The sequence below is a fragment of the Hemitrygon akajei genome, chromosome 7 (genome assembly GCF_048418815.1).
Source record: "Hemitrygon akajei chromosome 7, sHemAka1.3, whole genome shotgun sequence".
Taxonomy (NCBI): domain Eukaryota; kingdom Metazoa; phylum Chordata; class Chondrichthyes; order Myliobatiformes; family Dasyatidae; genus Hemitrygon; species Hemitrygon akajei.
Genome location: NC_133130.1, coordinates 104,546,337 through 104,562,926, shown reverse-complemented (window position 1 = coordinate 104,562,926; position 16,590 = coordinate 104,546,337).

The window sequence follows — 16,590 nt, the reverse complement described above, 5'->3', positions numbered from 1 at the left end:
GTCATTGTAAATGTCCCATCGTTAGGCTAAGGTTAAACTGGGGTATCGTTGGGTGGCACAGCCCAAAGTCCCAGAAGAGCAGATTCTGAGCTGTATCTCAGTAAATTCTTTCCTAGAAAACCCTTTACTATAACGGTGATTACTTAATTACAGATGGCAAGTCTTAAAATATTCCACCGCAAATCATTCTATCCTTCCACTTTGGTAGAGAATACACTTGGGGCCACTTTATTAGGCTCAGGATGTAACTAATAGAGGTTGGATATAGGCCCTTCTCAGCCTTCAAGTAACCCTGACAACTCTGATTTAACCCTAATCTAATCACGGTACAAACTACAATTAAATTTACCCACCCAGACTGTGGAGGAAACTGGAGTACACAGTAAAACCCAAGCTTTCCCTAGAGAGTGACTCATTACGGAGGACTCCAGGATTGAGCTCTGAACTGTAATCGCTTCACGCTTACCCTACACTACCGTGGTGCCCATTCTGAAGTTTGTGCACACTTGTATTCTGCTGCTGTAGCCCATCCACTTCAAGGTCTGTGCATTCAAAGATGCTCTTCTGAACACCACTGTTGTTATGTGTGGTTATTTGAATTACTGTCGCCTTCCTGTCAGCTTGAACCAGTCTGGCCATTCTCCTCTGACAAGGTGTTCCTGCCCACAGAACTGCGGCTGAATGGATGTTTTTTTGTTTATCACACAAAAAATTCATGTTGTGCTTGAAAATCCCAGGAGATCATCACTTTCTGAGATCCTCAAACCACCCCATCTGACACCAACAATCATTCCACAGTCAAAGTCACTTGGATCGCATTTCTTCCCCATTCTGGTATTTGGTCTGAACCTCTTAACTAGCATTAGCGAGCATTTTCTTTATATAACTGGACTCTTTACCTCATCATGCCCTTGTTTCTGGTCCGCTTGCCCTGCACATTCCCTGTTATGGTAACAATTTATCCTGCATTCAGTTTTTGCTTTTCCTTGTACATCCTTAATGCACTGATGCAATGGATGATCAGGATGGATGGGTCCAAAACATAGCTTTCCATGATACCTCACGACTGTCAGGCCTGCACAGGCAGGCTCCTCTCAGTCTCTGCTCTACTAATAAGAGTCACCTACAACCCGTTTCCATCTCATTACCTGTAGCCTATTTGAATCCAGCTCTCGATCACAGTCGTCATTCACCCTTTGAACCAGCCAGCCTCAAGCGGTTGCTCCTGGCTCTTAGTTGCCTTGTTGCCTTGTGGTGTTAAGTATGGTTCTCTCTTGTTTTGTGCTCCCTCGTGGCTTGTTATTTTGCAGTTTATTAGTAAAATATTGTTTACTGCTAAATCGTCTCTGCTGTACATTTCTGGACAGCTACATGTGACGATAATAAACCAATTTACTGATGTACTTCTCAGAGAGAACATACTACAGCAATGTAATCCTAAGTCAAGTGTAGAACTCCGAAGGAATGGCCTGTCGTTTAGTAGTTGTGCGATCTCTCAAGCTGAGTATGATGTTCCTCTAATGCATTGTCGATTGGTGGATCCTCAGGTGGCTGTAGATCCTCAGCCAATCTGAGCAAAACCTCATAATCCTAGACCTTTGCCACTTGTTCATTGCCATGGAACTTAATCCCGAATGTTACGGTGGATTCCCTTAATGGAGAACGCCTGTGCATGACTTTATTTAACATGGGGAGGCTGATGCACGGGCAGCCACCACAGGGTCCTTGACAGATCAGGGCCAGGGCCCGGTGACATGGGATGCAGAATGACTGGAGACCTTTCACTGTTGCAGTGATCCTCCACCTTCCCTGCAGTTGTGATGTGTCATCACCTTCTACCAACTCCAACGTTGAGACCTTGGTTGGATCGCTCTTTGTCTGGAACCTGCCCCTTGACTTCACTTCCAAGGATACACACCAAATGGCTAAACTCCAGATAGCATCACTCTTGGGATTTTGGAAAGCCAGAAGCATTTCCACCACAATGATCTTCAGAGAAAAGCTATCAACTGCAAGTCCATTTCTCAAATACTTTTAGCCTTGACCAAGTCTACTAAGATTAGAGAGCTTTCTGTTATCATACTAAGATCATAAAACATAGGAACAGAATTCAGCCATTGGCCCATTAGATTTGTTCTGCCATTCCACCATGGCTGAAATTATTATCCCTCTCCAACCCATTCTCATGCCTTCTTCTCATAACCTTTACAACCTTACTAATCAAGAACCTGTCAACCTCTGCTTTAAATATAGATAATGAATTGGCCTCCACAGATTCACCACCCTATGGCTAAAGAAATTCTTCCCCATCTCCGTTCTAAATGGATGTCCCTCTATTCTGAAGCTGGGGCCTTTGGTCCTAGATGGTCCCACTATAGGAAACATCTGCTCCCTCTCAGCGTTTCCATCTTGGAAAGCATTGTAGAAGATGGGTGTACTATGAATGAATGAACCTGAGCTTGTTTGACTCCATTGACCCAGGAAAGGGGTGGGGAGGTTTACCGGCTTACATTCCTCAGATTATCATGGCCCTCTCTTGGTTGAGGTTGATCATGGATGTTGTGTCCTAACTATCTACGTTCTTGGTGCAGCGCTGTCTGTGGATGATGAGACCACTGTGAGAGTGGCAGTCTCTTTTCTCACAGTCACATCTGTACGTGGTCTCAGTTTTGCTAGAGACGCAGTGTTCCTTTCTATGGACCCATTTGTCTTCTGTCACTTTCAGTATTCCGTCTTCGCCTGATTTATAACATATATAACCATATAACAATTGCAGCATGGAAACAGACCATCTCGGCCCTTCAAGTCCATGCCAAACGCTTACTCTCACCTAGTCCCGCCAACCTGCACTCAGCCCATAATCCTCCATTCCTTTCCTGTCCATATACATATCCAATTTTACTTTAAATGACAATATCGAACCTGCCTCTACCACTTCTACTGGAAGCTTATTCCACACAGCTACCACTCTCTGAGTAAAGAAATTCCCTCTCGTGTTACCCTTAAACTTTTGCCCCCAACTCTCAACTCATGTCCTCTTGTTTGAATCTCCCCTACTCACAATGGAAAAAGCCTATCAAGGTCAACTCTATCTATCCCCCTCATAATTTTAAAAACCTCTATCAAGTCCCCCCTCAACCTTCTACGCTCCAAAGAATAAAGACCTAACTTGTTCAACCTTTCTCTGTAACTTAGGTGCTGAAACCCAGGTAACATTCTAGTAAGGTGCTGTTTCAGGGTAATTCTCCATCTGTTACAGTTGGCTGCAAGTTCCTTCCAAGACTCGATGCCCTCTGCCTTCATGTCCCAATTGCAGATAAAGTGCATTTGCAGGCAGCCAGCTGCTGCCTTCAGGAAGAAGGTACAGGAGCCTCAGGACTCACACCACCAGGTTTAGGAACGGTTACTACCCCTCAACAATCAGGAAGAAGGTACAGGAGACTCAGGACTCACACCACCAGGTTCAGGAACGGTTACTACCCCTCAACAATCAGGAAGAAGGTACAGGAGCCTCAGGACTCACACCACCAGGTTCAGGAACGGTTACTACCCCTCAACAATCAGGAAGAAGGTAGAGGAGACTCAGGACTCACACCACCAGGTTCAGGAACGGTTACTACCCCTCAACAATCAGGAAGAAGGTACAGGAGCCTCAGGTCTCACACCACCAGGTTCAGGAACGGTTACTACCCCTCAACAATCAGGAAGAAGGTAGAGGAGACTCAGGACTCACACCACCAGGTTCAGGAATGGTTACTACCCCTCAACAATCAGGAAGAAGGTACAGGAGCCTCAGGACTCACACCACCAGGTTCAGGAACGGTTACTACCCCTCAACAATCAGGAAGAAGGTAGAGGAGACTCAGGACTCACACCACCAGGTTCAGGAACGGTTACTACCCCTCAACAATCAGGAAGAAGGTAGAGGAGACTCAGGACTCACACCACCAGGTTCAGGAATGGTTACTACCCCTCAACAATCAGGAAGAAGGTACAGGAGCCTCAGGACTCACACCACCAGGTTCAGGAATGGTTACTACCCCTCAACAATCAGGTAGAAGGTACAGGAGCCTCAGGACTCACACCACCAGGTTCAGGAACGGTTACTACCCCTCAACAATCAGGAAGAAGGTAGAGGAGACTCAGGACTCACACCACCAGGTTCAGGAATGGTTACTACCCCTCAACAATCAGGAAGAAGGTACAGGAGCCTCAGGACTCACACCACCAGGTTCAGGAATGGTTACTACCCCTCAACAATCAGGAAGAAGGTATAGGAGCCTCAGGACTCACACCACCAGGTTCAGGAACGGTTACTACCCCTCAACAATCAGGAAGAAGGTACAGGAGCCTCAGGACTCACACCACCAGGTTCAGGAACGGTTACTACCCCTCAACAATCAGGAAGAAGGTACAGGAGCCTCAGGACTCACACCACCAGGTTCAGGAACAGTTACTACCCCTCAACCATCAGGAAGAAGGTACAGGAGCCTCAGGACTCACACCACCAGGTTCAGGAACAGTTACTACCCCTCAACCATCAGGCTCTTGAACCAAAAAGGATAACTTCACTCAATTTCACTTGCCCCATCTCACAACCAATGGATTCACTTTTAAGGACCCCATCTTATATTCTTGATGTTTATTGCTTATTATTTTATTATTATTATTATTATTATTATTATTATTATTATTATTATTATTATTACTACTACTATTATTATCATTTATTTTTGTTATCTTTGTTATCTTTCGTACACTGGTTGAACAGCCAAGATGCTGGGTATTACACTGATTCTATTATGGTTATTATTCTATAGATTTATTAACTATGCCTGCAAGAAAATGAATTTCAGGGTCGTATATGCTGACATGTCTGTACTTTGATAACAAATTTACTTTGGACTTTGATTTGGAGGTCATGACTGACCATCATAATATCATAAAACTAGCCATATTGATAAATGTTCATCTTATCAGCAATTGACAACTGAGAGACTAGTTTCCCTTCCACTTCTACAACATTTGCATTCTTGACAGAATTTTTTTCTTAATTCCATATGTTTTGGGACAGGTCTGTCAGTCATTGTATTAGGTGGCCACCCATAACTTCCGACATTATTCTCCAGGATCTGTGAGAGAACCAGATGTGTTTGATCTCATTAAAGCTATGCTGAGGTAATTGTTCCATCTCATCAGTCTTGATTGTTGGTTCTCCGTCAAGATGATTGAAGAGGATGGTTTTAGTGAAAGCTGTTAAAAAGATAGACAGCTGAAATAGGAGTCAAATCAATTGAAGGAAATTGTGTGATGGTGACTTTAGATAGGAGGGATAAAGACACAGGCAGGGTGTTTCAGGAGCCTGGCAGAGGAATGGAAAGAAGCAGCATAGTGCACAAAACAAACTTTTCATTACATCTCGCTTCACGTGACAATAATAATAAACCAACAGCAAAGCTCTAGTTCTTAAGGGAAGTTTAGGGCAGGATAAAGATGAGTCCTTACAATGAAGTAAGGTTAACACAAGCACAAGAGGCAGCCCAGTAGTTTAGCAGACAGCACATCACCTTACAGTAACAGCGATCAATTCCCACCACTGCCTGTAGGGAGCCTGCACACTCTCTCCTTCAGGTGCTCTGACTTCCAAAGTGGTACAGTTGTGATTCGTGTATTGTGGGCATGCTATGTTGGCACCAGATGCATGGCAACACTTGCAGGCTACCTACCGCAATCCCTACTGATTTGATTTGATGCAATATGTTTCAATGTACATGTGACAATAAAGCTAATCTCTAAATCTCTTTAATCTTTCATCACGTCCATATGTAAATATATTGTGCACACCTCCAAACTTAAGTGCAACGAGGCCAGGCAAAACGTATGCCCTCTTACAGTAACTTGCCAATTTCATTTATGAAATATTGTACAGCCGATGTCATCTCATTAATAATTTGATAATATCTGATTAGAATACTGAACTCTGAATGCTTGATTGCAGTTCTGCCAAAAAGATTTTTTTTAAGTCTCACGTTACAATTTTAAAGAAACTGCAAAAAAAACATTCGACAGGATTAGTCAAAATGAAGTTTAAAATCTGAACCATAAATCTGAGCGGCATTGAGATCTATCTGAATAGTTAATAGCGAGCAGCTCTGAAGCACAATAGCTTGCAATTAAGAATAGACAGCTGGATGAAAGGAATTAATATATAGTCACAACCCTCAATTAGGAGTGTGCTACTTCTCAATTACTGCCTAAAGCTAAAAAAAGACTTAGTGAACTATTCTGTAATGAGCATAAAGCAGCTGCATAACTATACGTAAAGCTGTGTATAATGAACAGGTGCTTAAGAGCTGAGAATAAGGTAGTCTTCCTTACTGTAACTCACTCTTTAGATATTTTTCTGAACATAAACTGGATTAATACAAAGACAAGATGATGCCAACCCTGTTCTCTATACTGTTAGCTTCTAGAAAATCATGGACATACAATAGCATGCAAAAATCTTAGGCACCCTAGAATTTTTATATAAATTTTGTTTTTGATGTTTTTTTGTCTTCTACATTAGTGTCAGTAGAAAAGAGCAAATTTTAAATTTCCAAACATCCATTTTCCAAAAAAATTAAATGTTACAGAGAAATTTTTATATTCCATTAAATAAAGTAGCATTAAGTAACAGACCACTTTTCAAATAAAAACTTGGTTATTTGGTGGGTATATAGCCCAGTTCATGATTAAACAAAGTTAACAAACAGGATGCTAATGATCAGTGACATCATGAGTTGAATGAACTAAACTGATTAATTGAAACAGAAACAAGCATAGAAGGAATCAGACTGAGCGAAGGACAACCAAACTAAAAGATGAGGGTGTGGCCAATGTGACAGCTTAACCTTCAAATCATCATTTCTTACACCACAGCAAGGGTGAGCACAGCAACAAGACACGAGGTGGTCATCCTGCATCAACAAGGTCCCTCCCAAGCAGAAATTTTGCAGCAGACAGGAGTTTCAAGATGTGCAGACAAACTCTTCTGAAGTAGCATAAAGAAGTGGGCTCTGATGAGGACCAGAATTCTGTGGTTGGCCACAGAAACTGAGTGCAGCAGACAAGAGATACATCAAACTTATGTCCCTTCTAAACTGAAAGAAGTCCAGCATTGCTATCAGCTCTGAGCTCAGAGAAACCACTGGAACCAAAGTGCATCCCTCTAAGTCTTGTCAGAAGTGGTCTTCATGGAAGAGTTGCTGCTAAAAAGTCATTCCTCTGAAGCAGAAACAAAGCCAAGACACTCATCTACACACAAAAACACAAGGACTTGGGATGCTGAACAATGGCATCAAATGCTCTGGACTGGTGAGTTGAAATTTGAAATTGTTGTCTCAAACCGGAGGCAGTTTGTCCACTGGATGAGTGTTGGCATCCAACAGTGAAGCACAGTGGAAGTTCCCTGCAGTTGTGGGGCTGCATTTCTGCAATTGGAGTCGGCGATCTGGTGAGATCTCTATATCATGCGCCCTTGCCTGTGTACTGGCTTGCATACTGCTGCGATCACGGTGGACACTGACCGATGGACATTTTAATCAGCGCGAGCAGCTGGGTCGATACATTGCACATGGTTGTGAAAAGAATACGCTGGTGCCAGTAGATTTCCGGCATCGACTGGGCCACCTAGGGAGCAATGAACTTGAGTGGGTCGGAGTATAGAAAGATTAGGAGCAGGCTTCAAGGGGAAATCGGGAGAGCAAAAAGATGGTATGAGATGAATTTGGCAGGCAGGGTCAAAAACTATCCCTAGAGGTTCTTCAGTTATATTAACAGTAGGGACTGGCTGGGTCCTCTTAAAGACCATCATGGCTGCCTATATGTGGAGTGGCTGACACCTGCCACGTTTACTGAGGAGAATATCATGAATACCAAAGACACGAGGGCCATAAATAATAGGTCACGGAACATATGCTCATTACAAGGAAGGTGGTATGGGCAGTACTAAGGGGGAAATTCAACCTTCTGGGAGGCCAGGGAATAAATTCTGGAGGCCCTTGTAGAGATATTTGTTTCATCATTAGCCACTGGTGAAGTTCCAGAAGACTGGAGCGTGGCTAACATCCACGGTTCGAGAATGGTAATATGGACAAGCCAGGGAGAGCTTAACTTCAATTGTAGGCCAGTTACTGGAGGAGATTCTGAGAGACAAGATCTACCATCGCAGAGAGAGTCAAGGCCTGATCAGGAATAGTCAGCATGGTTTTGTTCTTGGAAGGTCATGTCTAACCAATCTCTGGGAGCTTTTTTGAAAAGGTAACCAAGGGAATAAATGAAGGTAGGGCAGTAGATGTTGTCTATGTGGAATCTAGTCCGGCCTTGACAAGATCCCATGTGGCAGGCTGATCTGGAAGATTAGATTGCACAAAATTCAAGGGGAGCTAATGAGGTGGATCCAGTATTGGCTTGATGATAGGAAGCAAAGGTTGATTCTCCAACTGGAGGCCTGCGACTATTGGAGAGCCCCAGGGGCAAGTATTGGGACCTCTGCTATTTGTTATTTATAGTTATTATGGGTAGTCAGCATGGCTTTATGTAGGGGAGGTCATATCATACAAATTTAGTTGTACTGATGACTGATGAAGGTGCAACAGTGAATGTTGTATTTATAGACTTTAGTAAAGCTTTTGACTAGGTCTTTCATGGTAGATTGATCCTAAAGATTACGGCAAATGGAATCCATGGATTCTAAGTTGTCTTAGCTACAGAAGGCCGAGGATGGTAGAGAAAGGGTAACATTCAGACAGGAGATTTGTGACCAGCGACATTCCTTAAGAATTGGTGTTGGATCTCTGTTTGTGATACATAGAGGTGATTTAGATGAAAATTTTTAGTGGGCTGATTCATAAGTTTGCAGATGACACAAAAATTGGCAGAGTTATGGATTGTGAGTAAGGTTACCAAAGGATTCAGAAAGATATAGACCAGTTGGAAATTTGTGGGCAGATAAATGGCAGTTGAAGCTTAATTGGGACAAATGTGAGGTGCTGCATTTTCAGAGGTAGGAGGAAAGAGGGAAGACAAGTTTGTCTAACCTCTCATTACAGCTAATACTCTCTAATTCAGATAAAACCTTGGTGAACCTGTCCTGCATCCTCCTGAAACTTCCATACCCTAACTGTTAAGCAAAAACCAGAACACCACACTATACTCCAAATGTGGTTGAATCAAGTACAACTGCAACATGGCTTACAACTTGTATACACAACAGTCCAAATGATGGCAAGTGCCTTCTTTACCACCCTATCTACTTCAGATTCAGATTCAGTTTATTGTCATTTAAAAACCACGAATGCAATGCAGTTAAAAAATGAGACAACGTTCCTCCAGAATGATATCACAAAAACACATGACAAAACAGACTACACCAGAAAATCCACGTAACGTTTGGCAATCCCCAATCCAGAGTCCAGGGAGGCTGCTGCGTATTAATATCGCGCTAACATCTTAGCCCGTTCCCCGGAAAGGAGCTCCAATCCCACCAGACAAACAAGACCAAAAACTAAAGCTACAAGACCTACACAAAACACATACTTGTGTTGTTACTAACGAGTGCTGGGTCCTGCACTCCAGGATCCCTCTGTACATCTGTCTTCCTAAGGGCCCTGCCGTTTGCTGTGACAATGCCAATGGCATTGATATACATAGCACTGTATTTTTCACACAATCAGCCAAGTACTGTTGTAGCTCCAATAACATTGAACATCGAAGTAACTGTTTTGTCTGACTTGAGACAAAAATGCAAGTTTCAAACAAAATGTGACAAATAAAGTTACTCTTTATTCTCAACTTTAATCATAAGTTCTTATTAAATAAATTAATTGTAAAAGCCTTCAAACTTCGGTGCAATGAGGCCACACAAAATGTATACATTCTCATTCCAGTAACAGTGATGAAAATATTCAACTAATTAGACTCAACTTGTTATTTACATCAAACAACACAATCTTTAAAGTCTTGTTCAAATTCAAATTTTAGGGAAGTAGTACACACAAGAAATTCTGCAGATGCTGGAAGTCTGAAATGTAGGAGGAACTCAGCAGGTTAGGCAGCATCTATGGAAATGAATAAACAATGTTTCAGGCTGAGCCTCTTCTTCAGGACTGGAAAGGAAGAGGGAAGATTCCAGAATAAAAAGGCTGTGGGGGGTGGGGGGAAAGGCTAGCTAAAAAGTGATAGGTGAAGCCAGGTGAGTGGGGAAGGTAAAGAGTTGGAGAGGAAAGAATCTAATAGTAGAGGAGAGTGAACCATGGGAGAAAGGGAAGAAGGAGGGGCACCAGGTGATAGGCAGGTGAGGCAGGTAAGAAGAGGTAAGAGGCTAGAAAGGGTAATAGAAGAGGGAAGGGGAGGGGAAATTACTGCAAAGAGAAATCAATGTTCATGCTGTCACCTTGGGAGTGGCCTCATCCTGGCACAAGAGGAGGTCATGAACTGACTTGTTAGAACAGGAATGAGAACAGGAATTAAAAGTCCACGTTTGGCAGATTAGTATTCCGACTATAAATAACACCTGGTCAGTTTTAGTGAAAACACATTTCATAAAATTCTATCCTTAAAAATGTGAAATAATTAGTTCCCCAATCATTATGAAGTGAAGGTTAATACTGACTTTCAGTTATTATGTTAGTCTTTGATCTGTAAGTCAGAAAGTGTTTCAGAGATGTGCATCTAATCAAGATATTTCTGTGGGGTATGATCTTAGGATGAGACATTAAACCAAAATCCTACCTGCCCTGTTATGATGGACGCAAAAGCTTTTAAAATAATGCTTTGAAGAACACCAATAAACTTCTCCCAGTTCATCCAATACCATGAATAAACAGGTCATCGGCTCTCAATTAGGCATTTCAAAGTAATTTATGTCACAATATACTACCCTGCGATTCATTTTCTTGAGGGCATTCACAGTAAATACAGAGGAACACAATAGAATCCATGAAAAACACCACACAACTAAAACAAACAACCAGTGTGCAAAAGACAACAAACTGTGCAAATATAAAAAAAGAAAAAAACAATAATAAATCAGCAATAAATATCAAGAAAATGAAAAATTGACCATAGATTGTGGAATTAGTTCAGTTTCGGCATCTAACCATAAAAAAATTCCCAAGAGAGAGAATTTGTCGAATGCCTTTTTAGAGCCACTCATGGTTGAGCCCACTAGGGGAACTCTGGATGAGGAAACTTAAGGTAAAGGAACCTTTGGGAGGCAGTGACCATAATATGATAGAATTCACCCTGCAATTTGAGAGGGAGGAGATAAAGTCAGATGTATCAGTATTACAGCAGAATAAAGGAAGTTATAGAGGAATGGTTCCAGAGGACTAGAAACTTGCAAACGTCACTCCACTCGTCAAGAAGGGAGAGAGGCAAAAGAAGACAAGCTGTGCAAGTAAAAACATGTAATAATAATAATAGTAATAAATAAGTAATAGATCATATTGATAACACAAGTTGAAAAGTCCTTGTAAGTGTGGTCATTGGTTGTGGAGTGCAGCTATCCACATTGGTTCAGGAGCCTGATAGATGAAGGACAATAACTGTTTCTGAACCTGGTGGTGAGGACTCTAAGGCTCTTATACACCCTTCCCGATGGCAGCAGCAAGAAGAGAGCATGGTCTAGGTGATGGTTCTTGATGACAGATGATTCTTTCTTGTGGCAGCACCCCTTGTTGATGTGCTCAATGACAGGGATGGCTTTGCCCGTGATGGACTGGGCTGCGTCCACTACCTTCTGCAGGCTTTTCTATTCTTGGGCATTGTTGTTTCTATGCCAGGCTGTGATGCAACCAGTCAGAATACTCTCCACCACACATCTATAGAAAGTCTTAGATATTTGCAGAAGGCAGGCATAGTGGCTTAGTATCATCTTCCAGAGGACAATTATTGCTAGTCATATCCATATCCCATATATAAGATCAAAAAGAAAATGATGTGAGACTCACAGAGGTATTGCCAAGACATAGTGAGAATTTTCGAAATGACATACAGAGAGGAAAAGATAGTTAGGTTTAGATCGCCAACTGACTTATTCATCCAGCATGCTCCAGCTCCACAATGCTGGCAAGGAGCTCGGTATCCAATTCTAAAATGCTGAATGGTTAGCACTCGGTATCCAATTCTAGAATGCTGAATGGTTAGAAAGGAGCTCGGTATCCAATTCTAGGATGCTGAATGGTTAGAAAGGAGCTCGGTATCCAATTCTAGGATGCTGAATGGTTAGAAAGGAGCTCGGTATCCAAATCTAAAATGCTGAATGGTTAGCAAGGAGCTCGGTATCCAATTCTAGAATGCTGAATGGTTAGCAAGGAGCTCGGTATCCAATTCTAGAATGCTGAATGGTTGGCAAGCAGCTCGGTATCCAATTCTAGAATGCTGAATGGTTAGCAAGGAGCTCGGTATCCAATTCTAGAATGCTGAATGGTTGGCAAGCAGCTCGGTATCCAATTCTAGAATGCTGAATGGTTAGCAAGGAGCTCGGTATCCAATTCTAGAATGCTGAATGGTTAGCAAGGAGCTCGGTATCCAATTCTAGAATGCTGAATGGTTAGCAAGGAGCTCGGTATCCAATTCTAGAATGCATCTACAATATTGCACCTTTGTAACTCATCGACATTAAGTGAGAATTGTAAAAATGACAATTAATATAGAGTGGAAATATAGTTATGGCAATTAAAATGTAAATAATGGCAATACCAGTGTAGGTGTGTAGGTCCAAGTGTGCGTCATTGGGTCTAGGCAGAGTAAGAGTTCAGCATGGAGTTTCGCTGGCTGAAGGGCTTGTTTCTGTACTGTGGTATGCTATGACTCTAGCTTTAACTTATAATCACAGCATTGAGCTCAATCTGGCTCCATCCCAACTCTTAAATAATCTGAAAGTGAAACCAACAATCTTCAAATTTAGTTGATATTCTAGGAGCTTGAAAATACTGATTAAGATTTCAGATCAGTTATATTGAAGAATTTATAAATTCTTTCTCCCAGGTTAGCTTGGTGGCTTTATAAATCCCTTGTATTTGTAAGACCAGAAAGGTGAGGTTCAGATCTCGGTTAAACAATTACCAATCACACAGAAACTTCCCAAAAGGAAAATGTTTGTTGGTTTTGCCTTAGTCCACAGTTTGCAGAGCCCGTGTGATAGGATAGGGTGGGATGGAGAGGAAGGAATCAAAAGACTGGCAGACCCTGTGCATTTTCCTGTTTAACCTAGTTGCATTCAGCAATATTTGTGGAATTATCTTCAAACTCTCCCATAACCTCTGCCTAAGAATAGCATAGAAAAATTAAGGGACATAATCCCAAAATGGGAGTAGTGGGTGTGGGTTAAGAAAATGAAGTAAAGGGCAAAAGATGGAACGTGACAAAAATGAGTGTGTTCATATCCAGCCAAACATCAATTCCTGTTTACACTAAAAAGTAAAAGTACAGCTGATGTGTGTTCAGCTACAAAAAAGAAATCATAATTCGAGTCAAGTAACTAATCTCAAGTGCACAGTACAGCCCCTTTAAACAGGAAAACCTCATATACAGCAAAATTAAACAATAAAGCAGCAGGAGTTGGAGGTCGAATATCCTCCGTGCAAATGAAGTGGAAAAGAAAAATTGCCCATGCATCATATATCAAGGTCACATATACTCAGTAGCCCTCTTTATTAGTTACCTCCTGTACCTAATAGAGTGGTCACTGAGTGTAGGGTTATGGTCTTCTGCTGCTGCAGCCCATCCACTTCAAGGTTCGATGTGTTGTGTATTCAGAGAAGCTCTTCTGCACTCCACTGTTGTAATGTGTTGGTTGGCTTCCTGTCGGCTTGAACCAGTCTGGCCATTCTCCTCTGACCTCTCTTATTAACAAGGTGATTTCACCCATAGAAGTGCCACATACTGGATGTTTTTCACACCATTCTCTGTAAGCTCTAGAGATGGTTTTGTGTGAAAATCTCAGGAGATCAGCTGGGATCTAACCACCCCATCTGGCACCAACAATTATTCACAGTCAAAGTCACTTAGATCACATTTCTTCCCCATTCTGATGTTTGGTCTGAACAAAAACTGAAACCTCTTTACCACATCTTTCTGCTTTTATGTATTGAGTTGCTACCACATGATTGGCTGTTTAGATTTTTGCATTAACGAGCAGATGTACTGGTGTACCTAATAAAGTGGCCATGGGGTGTATTTCATTTGGCATTAGCAAACAATGAGTTCCATTTGAATTCTCATTTTTAATGTCTTCAGTTAAATATGTCTTACCTATCAGCTCTCCCATTCCTACTTCTGTATCTTTAAAATGCAAAACCCCATCTCTACTAAACATCAGACTAATAATGAAATCTGCTGCAAAAACAGAAAGCATTAGAAATACTCAGCATGTCAGGCAGCATCTGTGGAAAGAAAAGTAGAGTAACATTTCACGTCAAAGACCTTTTGTCAGACCTTCATTTAATGAAGAACCTTTGACCTCAGGCATTAACTTTGTTTCTCTTTCCACCGGAGGATCTGCTGAGTGTTCCCTGCATTTTCTGAATGCAAAAGATTCTGCAAATGTTGGAAATCCAGAGTAATGCTCACAAAATGCTGGTGAACGGTCACAGCCTGAAACTTTGACCGAATATTCTTTTCCATAGATGCTGCCTGACCTGCTGAGTTCCTCCAGCATTTTGTGCATGCGTGTGTGTGGAGGGGGGGTCCATTCTTCCAGCATCTGCAATGTAGTGGTAGTTAATAGGTTATTCTTGTGCCACAAAGTTAGCCGCTCCCGTATGGGAGGAGTTCACATCCTGTACATAAAGTTTAGTAGCGTATCATGCATGCCAGCATCCTGGTGTGTTCTGCACTCTCCCTCAATAACAAACAACATGCAATAGTTTGATTTTTAAGACAAACCAATAACTTGCAGAGAAACAAAAACAGAAGGAAATTGCCCTGGAGAAAAATTGTGTTTTATGCTGTATGAAGTTTCAGAGTTCTGCATGAAGTTTCTAGTTTCAGATTCTCAAGATATAACTGAGAGAGTTCTGACTTTGAATGAAAGTGTAAATTAGAATTTATCAATTTAGCTACATTACTGTACATCTCCCTCCTTCATTTTCTTTGATTTCAGTCATAGAGGTGTATGGTTCAGAAATGGATACTTCAGCTCACTTTCTCCATGCCAACTTTTTTGCCCAGCTACGCTAATCCCATTTGCCCATTTTAGCTCAGTACCCTTTTATGCCTTGCCTTATTACGTACTTGTCTAACGGATGATGGAGATTGATCCCAGGAATGAAAGGGTTAAATACACAAAGGAGCTTTTGATGGTTCTAGAAAGAGTGGATGCGGAGGAGTCTGGGATCAGAGGGCCCAATCTCAGAGTAGAACATCCCTTTGGAACAGAGATGAGGAGGAATTTCTTTAGCCAGAGGGTAGTGAATCTGTGGAATTTAGTGCCACAGATGCCAAGGAGGCCAAGTCTTGTTCTTGCAGGGTATCAAAGGTTGCAGGGAGAAGGCAGGAGACTGAGGTTAAGAGGGATATCAGCAGACTCATTGGGCTGAATGGCCTAATTCTGCTCCTGTGTTTTATGGTCTTGTAATTGAGTGGATGGAAATGGATTGGACAGAAAGTGCAAAGGGAGTACCCAATTTGATATCAACCTAAGTTAAGGACATTGAAGCGAGGGAAAACAACCCACAGCTGAGGCAAGCAAATTACAAACTGTCCAGGTTGATTTGTTAACTTACTTCACAGGGGAAACACAATAAAAACACGAACAGGAAGCCTCAAATGCAGTGAAATCAAAAATCAAACTCGCACTGTTTCAGAGGTCAGATATTCTCAGGGAAAAGAAAGCAGAGACAAAAACAGTTTGAGCTTCATGAAGTTACGTGACACATTTATAACCAATTAAATGGTGTCTTTGGGCAATAGTTTAGTTTGGAAACTCTCAAATTCCAATTGTTCCAGTTGAAAAGATGCAATAGACTTAGTTTAAATCAATGGCAAATATGTGTCAAAGTTACTCACTTCAAGGTGCAGGACAAAACAGAGATGGAATGAAAGGACTGAAGAGGTGATGTTTTAGTCCGATGAGAAAATACACTCAGAGGCCACTTCATTAGTTATCTACTGTAGTTAATGAAGTGGCCACTGAGTGTATGTTCTTGGTCTTCTGCTGCTGTAGCCCATCTACTTCAAAGTTCAACGTGTTGTGCAGTCAGAGATGCTGATCCACTGTTGTAACTCATGATTATTTGGATTCATATCACCTTCCTGTCAGCTTTAACCAGTCTGGCCAATCTCCATTGACCTCTCTCATTGACAAATTGCTTCCCCCAGAGAACTGCCGCTCACTGAATGTTTATTTTTTGCACCATTCTCTGTAAAACTCTGGAGACTATTGGACATGAAGCCCCAGATGATCAGCAGTTTCTGAGATATTCAAAGCACCCTGCCTGGCACCAACAATCATTCCCACAGTCAAAATCACTTGGATCATATTTCTACCCCATTCTGATGTTTGGTCTGAACAACTGAACCTCTTGAGCATGTCCGCGTGTTTTT